The sequence below is a fragment of the Dermacentor silvarum genome, chromosome 8 (assembly GCF_013339745.2).
Source record: "Dermacentor silvarum isolate Dsil-2018 chromosome 8, BIME_Dsil_1.4, whole genome shotgun sequence".
NCBI classification, from domain to species: Eukaryota; Metazoa; Arthropoda; class Arachnida; order Ixodida; family Ixodidae; genus Dermacentor; species Dermacentor silvarum.
Genome location: NC_051161.1, coordinates 114,782,557 through 114,795,686, shown reverse-complemented (window position 1 = coordinate 114,795,686; position 13,130 = coordinate 114,782,557). Strand labels below are relative to the sequence as shown.

Sequence of the window (13,130 nt, the reverse complement as noted above, 5' to 3'; positions counted from 1 at the left end):
TACGCTTCTTGGCCACCACGCTGGCGTAGTCAACGCAGGCGTGGTCTTGTGCCGTTTTTTTTTGCCTGCAACAAATCTAGTAACACTGCGTTCAACGTTGTTGCGTAGTGATCGCAATCCCTGTGAGTCCCAGCCAGCGACATTTATCGACGCAGCTCGTGCGGCGTGTGCTCCCGCTGCAACTTGTCACAAAAAGGAGGAAATAACTTTATTGAGTCCTGAGCAACCCCTCCCCATCCACTCTTGGTTTAATGGTCTGCAGGGGTCGCGGGCCGCACCCACGTTGGGACGGGAAGCCCGTGAGCCTCCACCCTTTCGTGAGCCCTCTGGGCAGCCCGGAGCTGGGTCTGGTGGTCGTCGCTTCGCAGGGCGTCCTCCCAGTCTTCTTCTTTACTGAACATGGTGCCGCTTAACGCGGAGCATTGCCAGAGCATGTGCGCTAGCGAGCAGTATGATTCGCCACAATCCGGACATTGTGGCTCTACCTCTGGTGAATAAAGGCTCAGTCTGCCTCTTGAGGGGAACGACCCTGTCTGAAGCATTCTGAATATCGATGACTATGGTCTATTGAGTTTAGCGTGGGGGAGCGGGAAGGCCCTCCTCGACAGCTGATAGTGCGTTGTTATTTCGTTGAAGGTGAGCAGCAGGTCTCGGTGCTCCCCTGCCTCCCCGCCACTTCGCTCGCCATGATCACCGCGGTGCGTGAGTACTCGCGCTTGGTCGTGCGCCAGCTCGTTGGCGTTGGGAAAATCGGGGTCACAAGAATGCAATTTTTCTCCCGAGATTTTAACCATCCATTTGAAAGCAAGGAAAATATGGTTGTAGCAAACTAAAAAGCGCGTTTTTTTGTAACTTTGACTTTTGAAATGTCATTCCCAGTTGATGTTTGTTGCATTGTTCAAAAACTTGACAGTCACTTGAGCATATGCTAAAGAGAATCGTACGAAAGCGTGCGCGCTCACTATAAATTCATTACATAACTTGTAATTTTCATTCAAATGCGTCGTGAGTTAAAAAAAAAAATGTCGCAATTTCGCCCGAAAGGCGAAGAATCGATTGCGATAGCAAATTAGTAGAGAGCTATTCGGAATAGGGATAGCAGTTTTATCGGCTGCATAAACTTGGACACATTGGCTTACTAACTGAATTAACAATCGTGGTGTCAGCGCGCACAAGCAAACATGAATAGATCACACTGAATGACCGCAACCAACGACTGTCAAAACGCTGGCAGCAAGCGCAGGTTCGCGCAGTCTATCGCTTCAACGGAAACTGAGCAGCGAATGCACAGCGCATACAAAGGTCAGACCCATGTGGAGATAAGAGACGGTGCGGACGACCGGCATCTCCGCGCAAAGCGCAAAGGAGAAGCTAAAAATAGCAATACAATCTAACTAAATGCTGGTGTTTTATATGTTCCAAAACCACGATAAGATTATGAGGCACTCCGTGGTGGGGGACTCCGGGTTAACTTTGGCCCTTTTAATGAAGTGTGCCCTAATGAACTTCTCCCTAATTAAACCAATGGTAGTGTGTTCTAGTGTCCTAACCCTACTAAAAAATCCTATTTAAATTCAAACAGGGTTATACAGGTTTAAACGGGTTTTAACGGGGTCCTGTTTGGCAACATACAGGTGTAAACAGGACCCGTTTACACACAAACAGGTCTGAACGGGGTCCTCTTTGGCTTGCAAATAGGTTTAAACGGGACCCTCCCACACAGAAATAGGTCTAAACAGGGGCCCCGTTTAGCGAACAAACAGGTTCATACTGGGCACTGGCACCAAACAGAGGCCTATTTGGCCCGCAGGCAGGTTTTAACAGGAAACTCCGATACAGAAATGGGTCTAACAGGGGACCCGTTTGGTAGTTAAACCAGTTAAATTGGCTCATAGTGGTCCCACTTGCACCAAAAAGGTCTACTTGTAGCTGTCATGCTCGATTTAATGCTTGAACTATTTACGGTAAAATTCGATTTGAATTGGTACACACGAGCGAGCGCTCCGCAACACCCCAACGACAGCCGCTTCGCGTCGGCGCCGGGGCACAACCAACGGCGCTGCCAAGCACAGAGAAAAAAAAAAAAGAAAGAAAAGGTTAATAAATAAGAAAAAAAAACAAAAACAAACAAATAAGCCAAAACGGGATTTGAACCCGCGTACCGCAGATCTCATGGCAAGCGTCGTAACCACTCGGCCACGCAGCCCCGCGGATACCGGCGATTGCTGTCCTCACTATTGAAAGGAATGTGGCTGGAACCCGCCGTATAAGATGCATGATATCGAAATACTACCACAGAACACCCATACAAACTACCACATACTACACCGGCACGATACATGCGGTCACCAAAGGGCCGAAAGTGGGCAAAAGCACGAAAGCATGGTCGCTTTCGGTGCCCCCAGGAGGCGCTGCCACTGCCCCAGGGGCATGACCGTGCTGTTGCTGCCTGTTGCTGTGTGTGCGCGCTGCATTGAGGCAGGTCCGATGTGGATGTTTAATCGTGTGTACGCTGTGCCGAGAGAAAATGTCGTGCCCCTTGTGTGCTTTGATGATCACCTAACCCCTGGGACCGCGTAACGTAGCTCGCAGTACCTTTCGCGTGGTTCGCCGATGTCGATTATCGTAGTTATGGCCCGCTTGCGCTTTCTTTGTTCCCGGCCTCTGATAATATCGCATCGGATCACAGTGCACGGAACAATTTGTTGAGCTATTACGTGCTGTAGTTCATCCGCAATTCAACAGTGTTTACGTCGGAAGGATCGGTCGTGCAGTCGACGCCGCGACCTGACATGAAGGAGCGTTTGCCGACTACGCCTAGAAAGGTAAGTCCGGCGCTTGCGCGCAGTTTTGTAGTCAATGGTTCGTGAAGTGTGAATTGTTATACGGATCACGAAATGATTAGTAAAGCGACCACAATGATAAATGTGTTTTTCGAATGTTCGTTCATGTCGCAGTGCACATTTAGCGAACAGTCTCACAAAACATGTCCTGAAACGTATTGGACGTTGCCAGGAGCTTTATCATGTATTTACTTTCTGCTATAACGTATGCTAACGGTGATTGTTTGACCTGATTGGTAAAGAAAAAAATCAAGCAGGGAAAGTTACTGCTTGTGTACGTAATTTCTGTATAGGTATTTCTAGAAATACAGCCTTCCGCATTTGTAACTATATTGCGCGAGCGTCGATCATGGGCCATTTTAGAGCCTTCAACGGCGATACTTAGCGAGACCGACAAAAGTAAGCAGAGGCGCATAAAGCACTCTCCAGCGCAAGCGTCATCTGCTAAGCTGCTATTCTCAGGACGACGCACACCCATTTCATAGTATGCTGGTGCGATATAGTTAAAAATGCGGGAGGCTGTACGTCAGCTAACGGCTGCGCGAGATGGTACTAGATTGTTGTGTCTGACGCATGGCCAGATTTTAGCTTGTACGCGAATTCTACTACATATAGTGTCGCCAGACAGGCTGTATTTCTTGTGTTGGGTGTCCTGTGTGTTTTCGTGTGCTTGTAAATGTTATTTCAGAGAAGCCGAGATTACAACAGCCGTGTTTCTTTTTCATCGAATTTTTTTTTCTGCTGAAAAATAGAGCGTTTGTTCTTGGGGTTAATTTCCAGTGCATCGTCCTTCGAGACAATGCTTTGTTCCACCGCATAAAGAAATTCGATTTGGAACACTTCATGTGCTAAGGAATTTTCTTCGTAGTACAATTCACATTTAACTTCCTACAGATGTGCGTTTGTGTGAAGCTTTTGATAGATTTATGTTTGCTGCAGTTTCATTTCAGTTAAATAACCGCTTGTGATGTAACAATCAGATGTTTGCACAACCAGATGCAGCTTCGTGTAGTTTGGTTGTATGAGACTTTTCAGAATGTAACATGATCTTGTTAACTTGCAAGCTTGCAGTTTCAGCAGGGATTACAGTAAATTGGAACATTTCTTATTGTTTAGGGATGTCAAGATTTCGTGAACCAGAGGCACCGCATAGGAACCTAAGACATTTCTGCAGCCGGAACAGCACGGCAAAGCATCTGATCTGCATGCTGCGACAAGGTGTGTACAAAATGGTCCTCTGCCACTTACACAAGCTGTAGGTTTTGTTGGTATAATTCATACCTGTCAACTCTCCTGAATTTTTCGTATTTTTCGTGAAGATCTCTAACGAGCATACCAGAGGGGGCACTTGCGTTAGGCCAGTTTGTTCAGATAAATTTCTTAAACAGGCTAAATCGGCAGCAGCAAGAACACTGCAAATGTGCTCTGGTGATATAAACCAGTGTTGTAAGTTCTGGTGTTTCAGTTCGCTGCTGCTTCGTGTGCTGTTAAATAATGGTTAATTATGTGTGTATCAATGCAACAGTGTGGGTGCTGAGAGGAAGCTTTAAAAAAATGTGTGCTATCTCGCCAATAAAACATTTTTGTCTGCAGAATTTTTACAAAATATAAAGTTCACAGGTTGGCATGTATGACATAATGTACAGCACTGTTGCTATGAGTATGCTATATTCATAACTTGCTGTTTCGGTCTACTTGAATTGCATATTTTGAATCTGGCCTACCTTCATTTTAATCAGTTCATTTAAGTAGCCTCCTCTGAGTTAAATGTAATTGGAGGCTATTGTAGAAATTCATGGTGCTCCCTACTGACTGCATTGTGGCAATTTCTTTAGGGACCATCTTGTGAGGCATGCATATCCTTTCATGTCTTGCTATGATTTGCCCAACAAAAGCAGCAGGGCTTTGGTTACCTTTGTTATTACGCATTCTTGTAGACTTCTGTTTCTCTCTCTTCTAACATATGTGCATGCGCAAATTCTGTGTTCTTAATTATATTTCTGTAAGTTGACCTAATTGTGTATTACATTTAAAAAAAATTTGGCGGGAGCGGGGTTATTGATTCCCATAATACTAGAGAGAAGGGACCTCAGACCAAAAGGCCACAAAAGGTGGCTTAAAGTGTTCGAAGCTCAGAATTTAACATTCTATCCCCTAAAGCACTACCAGTATGAAACTGTTTCTAATTGCTTTGTTTTTATAACCTAGCTGCCCGATTTGCAGCCACATTGCGAGAGAGTATGTTTTTCTCTTGTTTTGTTTGAGTTCTTTTGTTGAATGTTCTCCTTTTTAGTTCAGAAATTTTTTCCTACCACCTCATGCAATACTCCAACTGGAGCCTATGAGGTATGTTTATAAATAAATAAGCAAATTTCTGAGGCATGCAACAAACCATGCAAATCAGTCCCTAAAAAGCCATAAAGAGGATCTATTATTTTCAGCAGCTGCCTCAGTCGTACTGTGCTCACTGGCGCACTGACAAAAACCATTGCAGCAGCAAAGCACTACTCTAAACATTTTCCTTTCAACATTTTTAACTCTCATATGCTGTCTTCTCCAAATCGTGTTGAGTGCATCTGGAATGTTTCGGCAATTGTTTTTACCTGAACCATTATGCAAAGCAATCATGCAAAGGTTCAGCTTGTTGACTGTTGCTTATTTATACCTAGCCTGATCTGTGGAGTTGACTGTATGCTTTCTTTTTTTTTGCATACCTGCCATGGTTGCTTAGTGGCTATGGCGTTGAGCTTCTAAGCACGAGGTCTCGGGATGAAATCGTGACCATGGCGGCTGCCTTTCCAAGGGGGTGAAATGCGAAAACACCTGTGTACTTGGATTTAGGCGCACGTTAAAGAACCCCAGGTGGTCCAAATTATTCCGGAGTCCCTCACTACGGCGTGCTTCATGATCAGACTGTGGTTCTGGCATGTAAAACCCCATAATGTAATTTAATTTTTTACACAAGAACTAAGGTTGCTTTTAATGATGCCACCTTTTCACATTACTGCATAACCACAAGTTTGTCGAAATAATTGAACAAATGTCATCAGTCTTCTGTAAAAGCAAACTTGTCTTGTACAGCAGCTCGAATAAGCCATTTTCAGTGCAATAGCAGGCTTAGGATGTTGCTAGAAAATTGTGTCGCATAAGGATGTGCTGCATCAGAAGGCACGTTTCTTGTTCATTGTATTCATTCTAGCATTATCTCATCTCTATGTTCCTTTCAATGGTATTCACTGTGCACACATACTAAAGAGATAAGGAACATCCACAGTGCACGCATACCAAGGAAGTCACAGTCAGACAGAGAGCGATAGAGCACAGCACGCTTTCACTCTCTGTCTGTCGCTTATTTCCCTCACGTGAGCACCACCAAAATGAAGTTACCGACTTGCCCAAGCTTAACTCTTGTGCTTGGTGTTTTTTGTCTACAAAATGCCCATAATCAAGTCATAGTGGTGGTGATTTTGGCATGTATGGAAAAGGCTTATTCAATTCCAGAACAGCTTCATTTGTTCTAGGCATAGTAAAGAATTTGCCAGTGTTTATTTTAAAGGCTGAATTGGTCGAAAACTATTGTAGTATTCCTAATGGCACCCTTTTGCATTAAGTTTGTGCAGATGCTTGAAGCTTGTACTATGTTGATGAAAATAGAGTTGAAGCTATAGAAGCATATTTGTCAAAATGTAGTGAATGCTTCCCAGTAGAAATCTGGAGTTATGCTTCCTGGGACACTTATTGGTTAGCCTTATTGGGTAATGCGATTAGCCTTACCGATGCTATAATGTTGCAGGATGGCCAGCGTTACAAAAAAATTAACATCATTGTAAGAATGCGTGTTCTGCAATAATATTAGGATTGGCCCCCCCAAGTGACAACGCTTCCTTACACTGTATCTGGGATAAACCAGGTTTACTCAGCTAGACAGCCATCCGTGCATGAGGGGGAGGGGGGGGGCGGCAAGAAGGGGCTTTCGAGTAATATTCAAGTAGATGGCTTATACATCAGATCTTTCTTACTGTGCATGCTATCTTGCTCAAAGTCAAGTTAGCTGTGGGTACAATGTCTGCATTTTATTACTGTTTATGCCTAATGAAGGTTGCTTTGTTCATAGTGTCACTTTCTATATTGTTTCTCTTATGGCACTAAGTTCACTTGTTTTAATGCTGCTATAGGTATGGCTGGGCCTGGTGATGAAGTGTAAGCAGAACATGCTATGCTGCGAATTGGTGCCAATCTTCACATCCGAGTTGTTCCCACGACAGTCAAGCACCACTGTGATTTGCTTCATTGGCAAGGTAATATACTATGGTGAGCTTGCACCTCAATATTGGTATTGAAAAATATGTCAAGTAAAAGACACAAGAGTTGGCCTTTATGAGAGATACATTCATGTTCTTTTTTTAAAGAGCTCTTTTAGCACTGTTCTTTATGGGCATGTTTTCAGAGGATGCTTATACTCCTTTCTTACAAACTGCCATGGAGCTAGTTTGTGTGTTAAACTAACACTCTTTCACTAAGAAAAAGTCCAGTTTTTACTCGCACAGTGATATGGTGCCAAGGACGAAAGGGGTGGAATGGATCAATCTGAATGCATGTTGCTCACACAAATACAAAAAGGGAGCATGGCATGGCTAGCGCGATTTGTTTTACAGTGATGATAAGCAGTCTCAATGTCTAATAATTCTATTGATAGGGAGCTAACACACTGGTTCCCCGTCATTTGAATAAAGAAAGATTCACATATCTCTGAAGCACTCTGGTCCTTATATTTTGCCACATTCAAGTGGTTTTTAAATATGGGTGCACATTGCACTGAGAGCAGTGCAATACTAATGCCAACTGACCCACACATCAAGTTTGCGTGGTTACGCAGCCTGTCATTTATACATTTGGCTTGTTTAGCCAATGTAGCATCTACTGCACAATAATGGTATGTGATAGACACTGCACCTGTGTACTCTATGCTTTTTTTGCATTCAATTTTTTTCACCGGTAGTGATGCATGTCTTTTCAATATTTATGTGCCTACACAACAAGCCAAGCTTGTTCTTGGCCGAGAAAGAATTCTAGGAAAAGCCTACGTGCTGCAACTTTTCTTGGAACGAAACTAGCTTGGCTCGTTGGGTTAGGTTAAATGGTTCGATGGGTTTTGGAGCCCATGCGGGTTCCTTGCTCACACTAAGACACATAAGCTTGTAGACTGTGCTTCTGTAATTTGTACAGCTCACTGACAGTGCAGGTGCAGGCCTCATGAAAGTATGAAATTTTTGTTTATGTAGCTGCTGTCAGCATATTCTATATTATCATTTGGTCTTATGCATATACTGTTTGCTCTAAAAAAATTGAATTCTTGAGTTTCACATGCTAAAACCACGATATGATTATGAGGCATGCTGTAGTAGGGGACTCCGGAGTATCCCTTGAACCCTTGTTAACTCAAACTCTGATATCTGAACATATCAGTTAAGTCGAAAATTTTTTCGTGGCTCGGTATCGACTTTATGTATATTTGACCTCTTATCTAGCAATGCTTCTGTGCTGTGCTTCGGGTATCTCGAAATCTTGACTGCAACACTGTAGGGAAAATGTTATCACCCAAAGGTTTCCATACGTTGTACGCAGCTGCGATATCTCCAAAAGTTGCAAGATCGCAAGTTTGTAGCAAATTCTGCTTCATTCCATGCCACTCTTGTCATCCACTGTTCACGACCGGCAGAGATCTCATTGGTAATCCGGGCAGAGTGTTTCTCTGACCCCTGACAAAATGCAATGAGCATGATAAGGCCTCCCGCTTTTTAACTATATTACATAAGAACACTATAATATGGTTGTGCATCATCCTGAACGGGACATCGCATTAGACGACTTTTGCACAGGATAGTGCTTGGTGCACCTGAGAGTACTTCTACATGTCTCGCTGATTATTGCGCCTTAGAGGTGCTAAAATGATGCGGGGTGGACGCTCGCACAATATGGATAAAAATGCGGGAGGCTGTACACCTGAGCACCACAACATACATGCTCATGTGTACGCATAGAGTTGTCAGCTTGCTCATCTCCTGTGCTCTGTGTTTCTGTGTGGATCTGCGCGCTAGGCCATACCGTGTGCTGCGCCGAATGTTTGGCACGTTATTGGTATTTTTTTCATTAACAAGTTCAGGGCCATGATCTTGTAGCAATGCGTTGTCTGATGCAATTTCTAATCGTGCTTCGTCAGTTGTCATAGTGACACTGTGCCCACGTTATCAGTACGGGTTTGATAGAACATCGTATAACGGCGCTGTGTGAGAACGGATCACAGAAAGAATGCACAGAGGACAATCGCCGAACTTCAGCTGAGGTTTACAGCAGAAAAATTACACAAGCAGCAGTTTCTGCGCAGAAACATTGGACAAAATACCGCCATGGCGCACATTGTGTCGTCACGATCACAACAGATGGTCATGTCATACAACTCTATGGAACATCCTGATCTGCGCAAGATCAAAGACACATTTGTACTACACGTTATGCAATCAAGTTACGCTCTTCAAGCCCGCCAACTTGCAAAACTTTTGCAAATATGTCTCTTCTCTTTTTGACAAATTAAGTGATGCGGTGCTAATGCAACCTTCTCCTTCCTTTTTTCATGTGAAATGCCTCAAGCAATTCACTCTCTTTTTGATCCTTAAAACTTCCTAGTATACAAGTGTCGTCGTACACTGGAGTGCAAGGACACCTTTTGCAATGGTCAGCCGAGTGACCCCCTGCTACGAAAGCCGGCACGGATGCTCGATGCTCCCTCAAATGGTCATTAAAACATCTACCAGTTTGGCTGACATAACACCTGCCACAAGAGAGCGGCTTGTGGTAAACCACCTCCGCCTGGCAGCGTACGAAGCCCTTAGCATGCTGTTTCGCACACTTATGTGAAGTGCGTGCACTGTTTACTGCACGGCAAATTCACCCCAGTTTTTCTGAGCGGAGAACACTATGGGAAGGCCGCACTTTCCGGCCACTTTCTTCAAGTGGTGGGATAAGGCACCATTAACGGCTTCCTTGACCATTCTTTATCGGCTCCCTTGCTCCCCACACCAGACCTTACTTCACCAAATAGGCTTTCAACAACAGAAGCGATTGTTTCACCAGGGAAACCCGCCTGCTTGAGCCTCTTGGTTGTTTGCACTCCGAGCTTTCTGATGCTCACATCACCATTCGAGCGCGGATCTGATACTGTTCAATGCGATGTCTCTTAACAAGTTTTGAGTTCCAATAATCCCATAGTCTCCTCCGCTCGGAAAAACTGGCACGAATGTGCTATGCCGGGAACAGTACACGCACTTCACAAAAGAGTGCAAAACAGCATGTTAAGGGCTTCGTACGCTGCGAGACGGAGGTGGTTTACCACATCCCGCTGTCGTGTGGCAGTTATGTCAGCCAAACTGGTAGATGTGTTAATGACCATTTGAGGGAGCATCGAGCATCCGTGCAGGCTTTTGTAGCGGGGGGGTCGCTTGGCTGACCATTGTAAAGGTGTATTTGCACTCCAGTGTACGACGACACTTGTATACTTGGAAGGTTTAAGGATCAAAGAGAGAGAGAATTGTTTGGGGCATTTCATATAAAAAAGAATGGAGAAAGTTGCATTAACATCACATTATTTAATTTATCAAAAAGAAAAGACATATATTTGCAAGAAAAGGTTTTGAATTTCGCGGGTTTGAAGAGCGTAAATTGATGATGGGGTATAACGTGTAGTACAAATGTGTCTTTAATGTTGTGCAGATGAGAACGTTTGTAGTGCTGTATGACATGATGACTTTCTGTTATGATCGTGCTGACAATGTGCACCATGGCGGTGTTTCGTCCAATGTTTCTGTGCAGGAACTGCTGCAGTAAACCTCAGTTGAAGCTCGGCGATTGTCCTCAGTGCACTCTTTCTATGTGCCGTCCTCACATGCACCGTTATAACATGTTCCATCAAATCCATACTGACAACATGGGCACAGTGTCACTATGACAACTGACGAAGCACTATTAGAAACGGCATCAGAAAATGCATTGCTACAAGATCGTGGCCCTGAACTTGTTAATGAAGAAAGTACCAATAACATACCAAACATTCGGCACAGCCCGTGGCATGGCCTAGCACGCAGGTCCACACAGAAACACAAAGCACAGGAAATAAGCAAGCTGACAACTCTATGCATACACATGAACATGCATGTTTTGGAGGCCAGGTGTACAGCCTCCCCCATTTCTAGCTATATCGTGCGAGCATCCATCACGCGTCATTTTAGTGCCTTTAAGGGACAATAATCAGTGAGACCGGCAGAAGTACTCAGGTGCACCAAGCACCCTCCTGTGCAAGAGTCATCTAAGGTGATGTTCCCTTCAGGACGACGCACGACCATATTATGGTGTTCTCGTGCAATATAGTTAAAAAGCAGGAGGCGGTACCTTCTCATGCTCATTGCACTTTGTCAGGGGTCAGAGGAACACTCTGTCCAGATTACCAATGAGATCGTGGCGTAGAAAGAAGCAGAATTTACTACAAACACCATCATAACATGTTCCATCAAGCCAGCAACCAACTAGCCCATCTAAGTCTCATAATTATCAGTATGGGATAAACCAGCCAAACGTATGCTAAAGCCACTATTCCACAACGGTATTTACTTTGCTGGCAGAAAGGTAGCTTCCAAGTAATTTATTAGCGTGACGTGTCCATGCTGCTTTTTAAATGTGTATTTTATGCTTGTACTACTTCTGTTGCTTTAATACTATTAACCGAATGAATGATGTCTTTTTGATTATAACACTTGTTTCAGTGGCCCGCTAATTGTGACAGTTTATTCTACCACAGTAATGCATGTTCGCTTAGAATCATAGCCATATTGCCTGAAACCAGTTACCATTGAATGAGATTTGTTAGTATCTCCTATATTCTAAATGCTTACCCATTCTTATCTGTGTGAACATACGCAAAACTGCTTTTGCCTTTGTGTGAACCTGTTGCACAAGTGAAAAGAAATTGTTGGCTTTTCTTTACTTTTTCAGGTGCCCTGCAAGCTCTCACCAAAGCAACACATTCCACTGGTTTTCTGTCAGAGTACCATTATAGAATTTCGAATAAACTATGCTTGTCAGATGTGTGACATGCCCCGTCTTAAAATCAGAGCGCTTCAGTAATAATGTTTGAATGGGTGTACATAAAAACACACGTAAAGTATACTTATGTATTTCTTTTACAAGTCCTCTTCACCCGACGTTTTTCCAACTTAAAATTACGCTTTGCTGTACATTTGTTTTATGCACAAACCATTACAGCAACACAACACTGCAGTAAAATGAGTACAAATGATAAAGCATGCAGTACACCTGCAAGAATTACATTTGCATACTTGTAGTACATATGAAAATGAGCTACCGATCTTTTTCAGGTTGCATAATCTTATAGGTCATACATGTCAAGCGCACTCATAGGTCACACAAAACTCGTTCAAGGCTGATCTCAAATCTCAGTGACTTATGTTAAGTGACATCGGACCAGTCTAAAGAAACCTGGCTCAAATAGGGAAATAAGTAGGTTTGAACAGGGTCAAATGGGAGTGGACTAAACGGGGACAAACAGGTCTGGGCTAAATGGGTTCAAACGGGGGCAAACAGGTCTGGGCTAAATGGGTTCAAACGGGGACAAACAGGTCTGGGCTAAATGGGTTCAAACGGGGACAAACAGGTCTGGGCTAAATGGGTTCAAACGGGGTCCCGTTCCATAATCCTATTTGATGAAACCCGTTTGAAATCAAATAGGATTTTTTAGTAGGGAACAGCGTAGTTCTTTGACGTTAGTAGGCTTCAGAAACGGAGCGACTGCACGAAGTTTCGCAGGGTCCGGTAGAACGCCGTGCCTGGACACGGTGTGGCCTAAGATGGTCAGCTCCCGCGCGGCGAAGCGGCACTTCTTAAGGTTCAGTTGCAGGCCAGCGTTGGTGAGACACGTCAAAACATGTCTAAGGCGAAGTAGGTGGTCGGAAAGTCAGGCGAGAAAACCACGACGTCGTCTAGGTAACAAAGACACATAGACCACTTGAGGCCACGCAGCGTATTGTCCATGAGTCGTTCAAACGTTGCAGGTGCGTTGCAAAGTCCAAAGGGCATCACGTTGAACTCGTATAGGCCGTCAGATGTAATAAATGCCGTTTTCTGGTGATCGGCGCCAGCCATTGGAACCTGCCAGTAGCCAGAACGCAAGTCTAGGGACGAAAAGAATTCCGCGCCCTGAAGGCTGTCAAGGGCGTCGTC

The 13,130-nt window shown here is 44.2% G+C and overlaps 1 long non-coding RNA gene across 1 annotated transcript; it reads left to right on the top strand.

Annotated features, from left to right (window-relative positions):
* Window positions 1-2,764: 2,764 nt before the first annotated feature.
* Window positions 2,765-11,980, top strand: LOC125947324 (uncharacterized). The gene is made up of 4 exons (XR_007468185.1): window positions 2,765-2,825; window positions 3,960-4,061; window positions 7,019-7,141; window positions 11,886-11,980. It is a non-coding gene; the product is annotated as an uncharacterized LOC125947324 (long non-coding RNA).
* The last annotated feature ends 1,150 nt before the right edge of the window (window positions 11,981-13,130 follow it).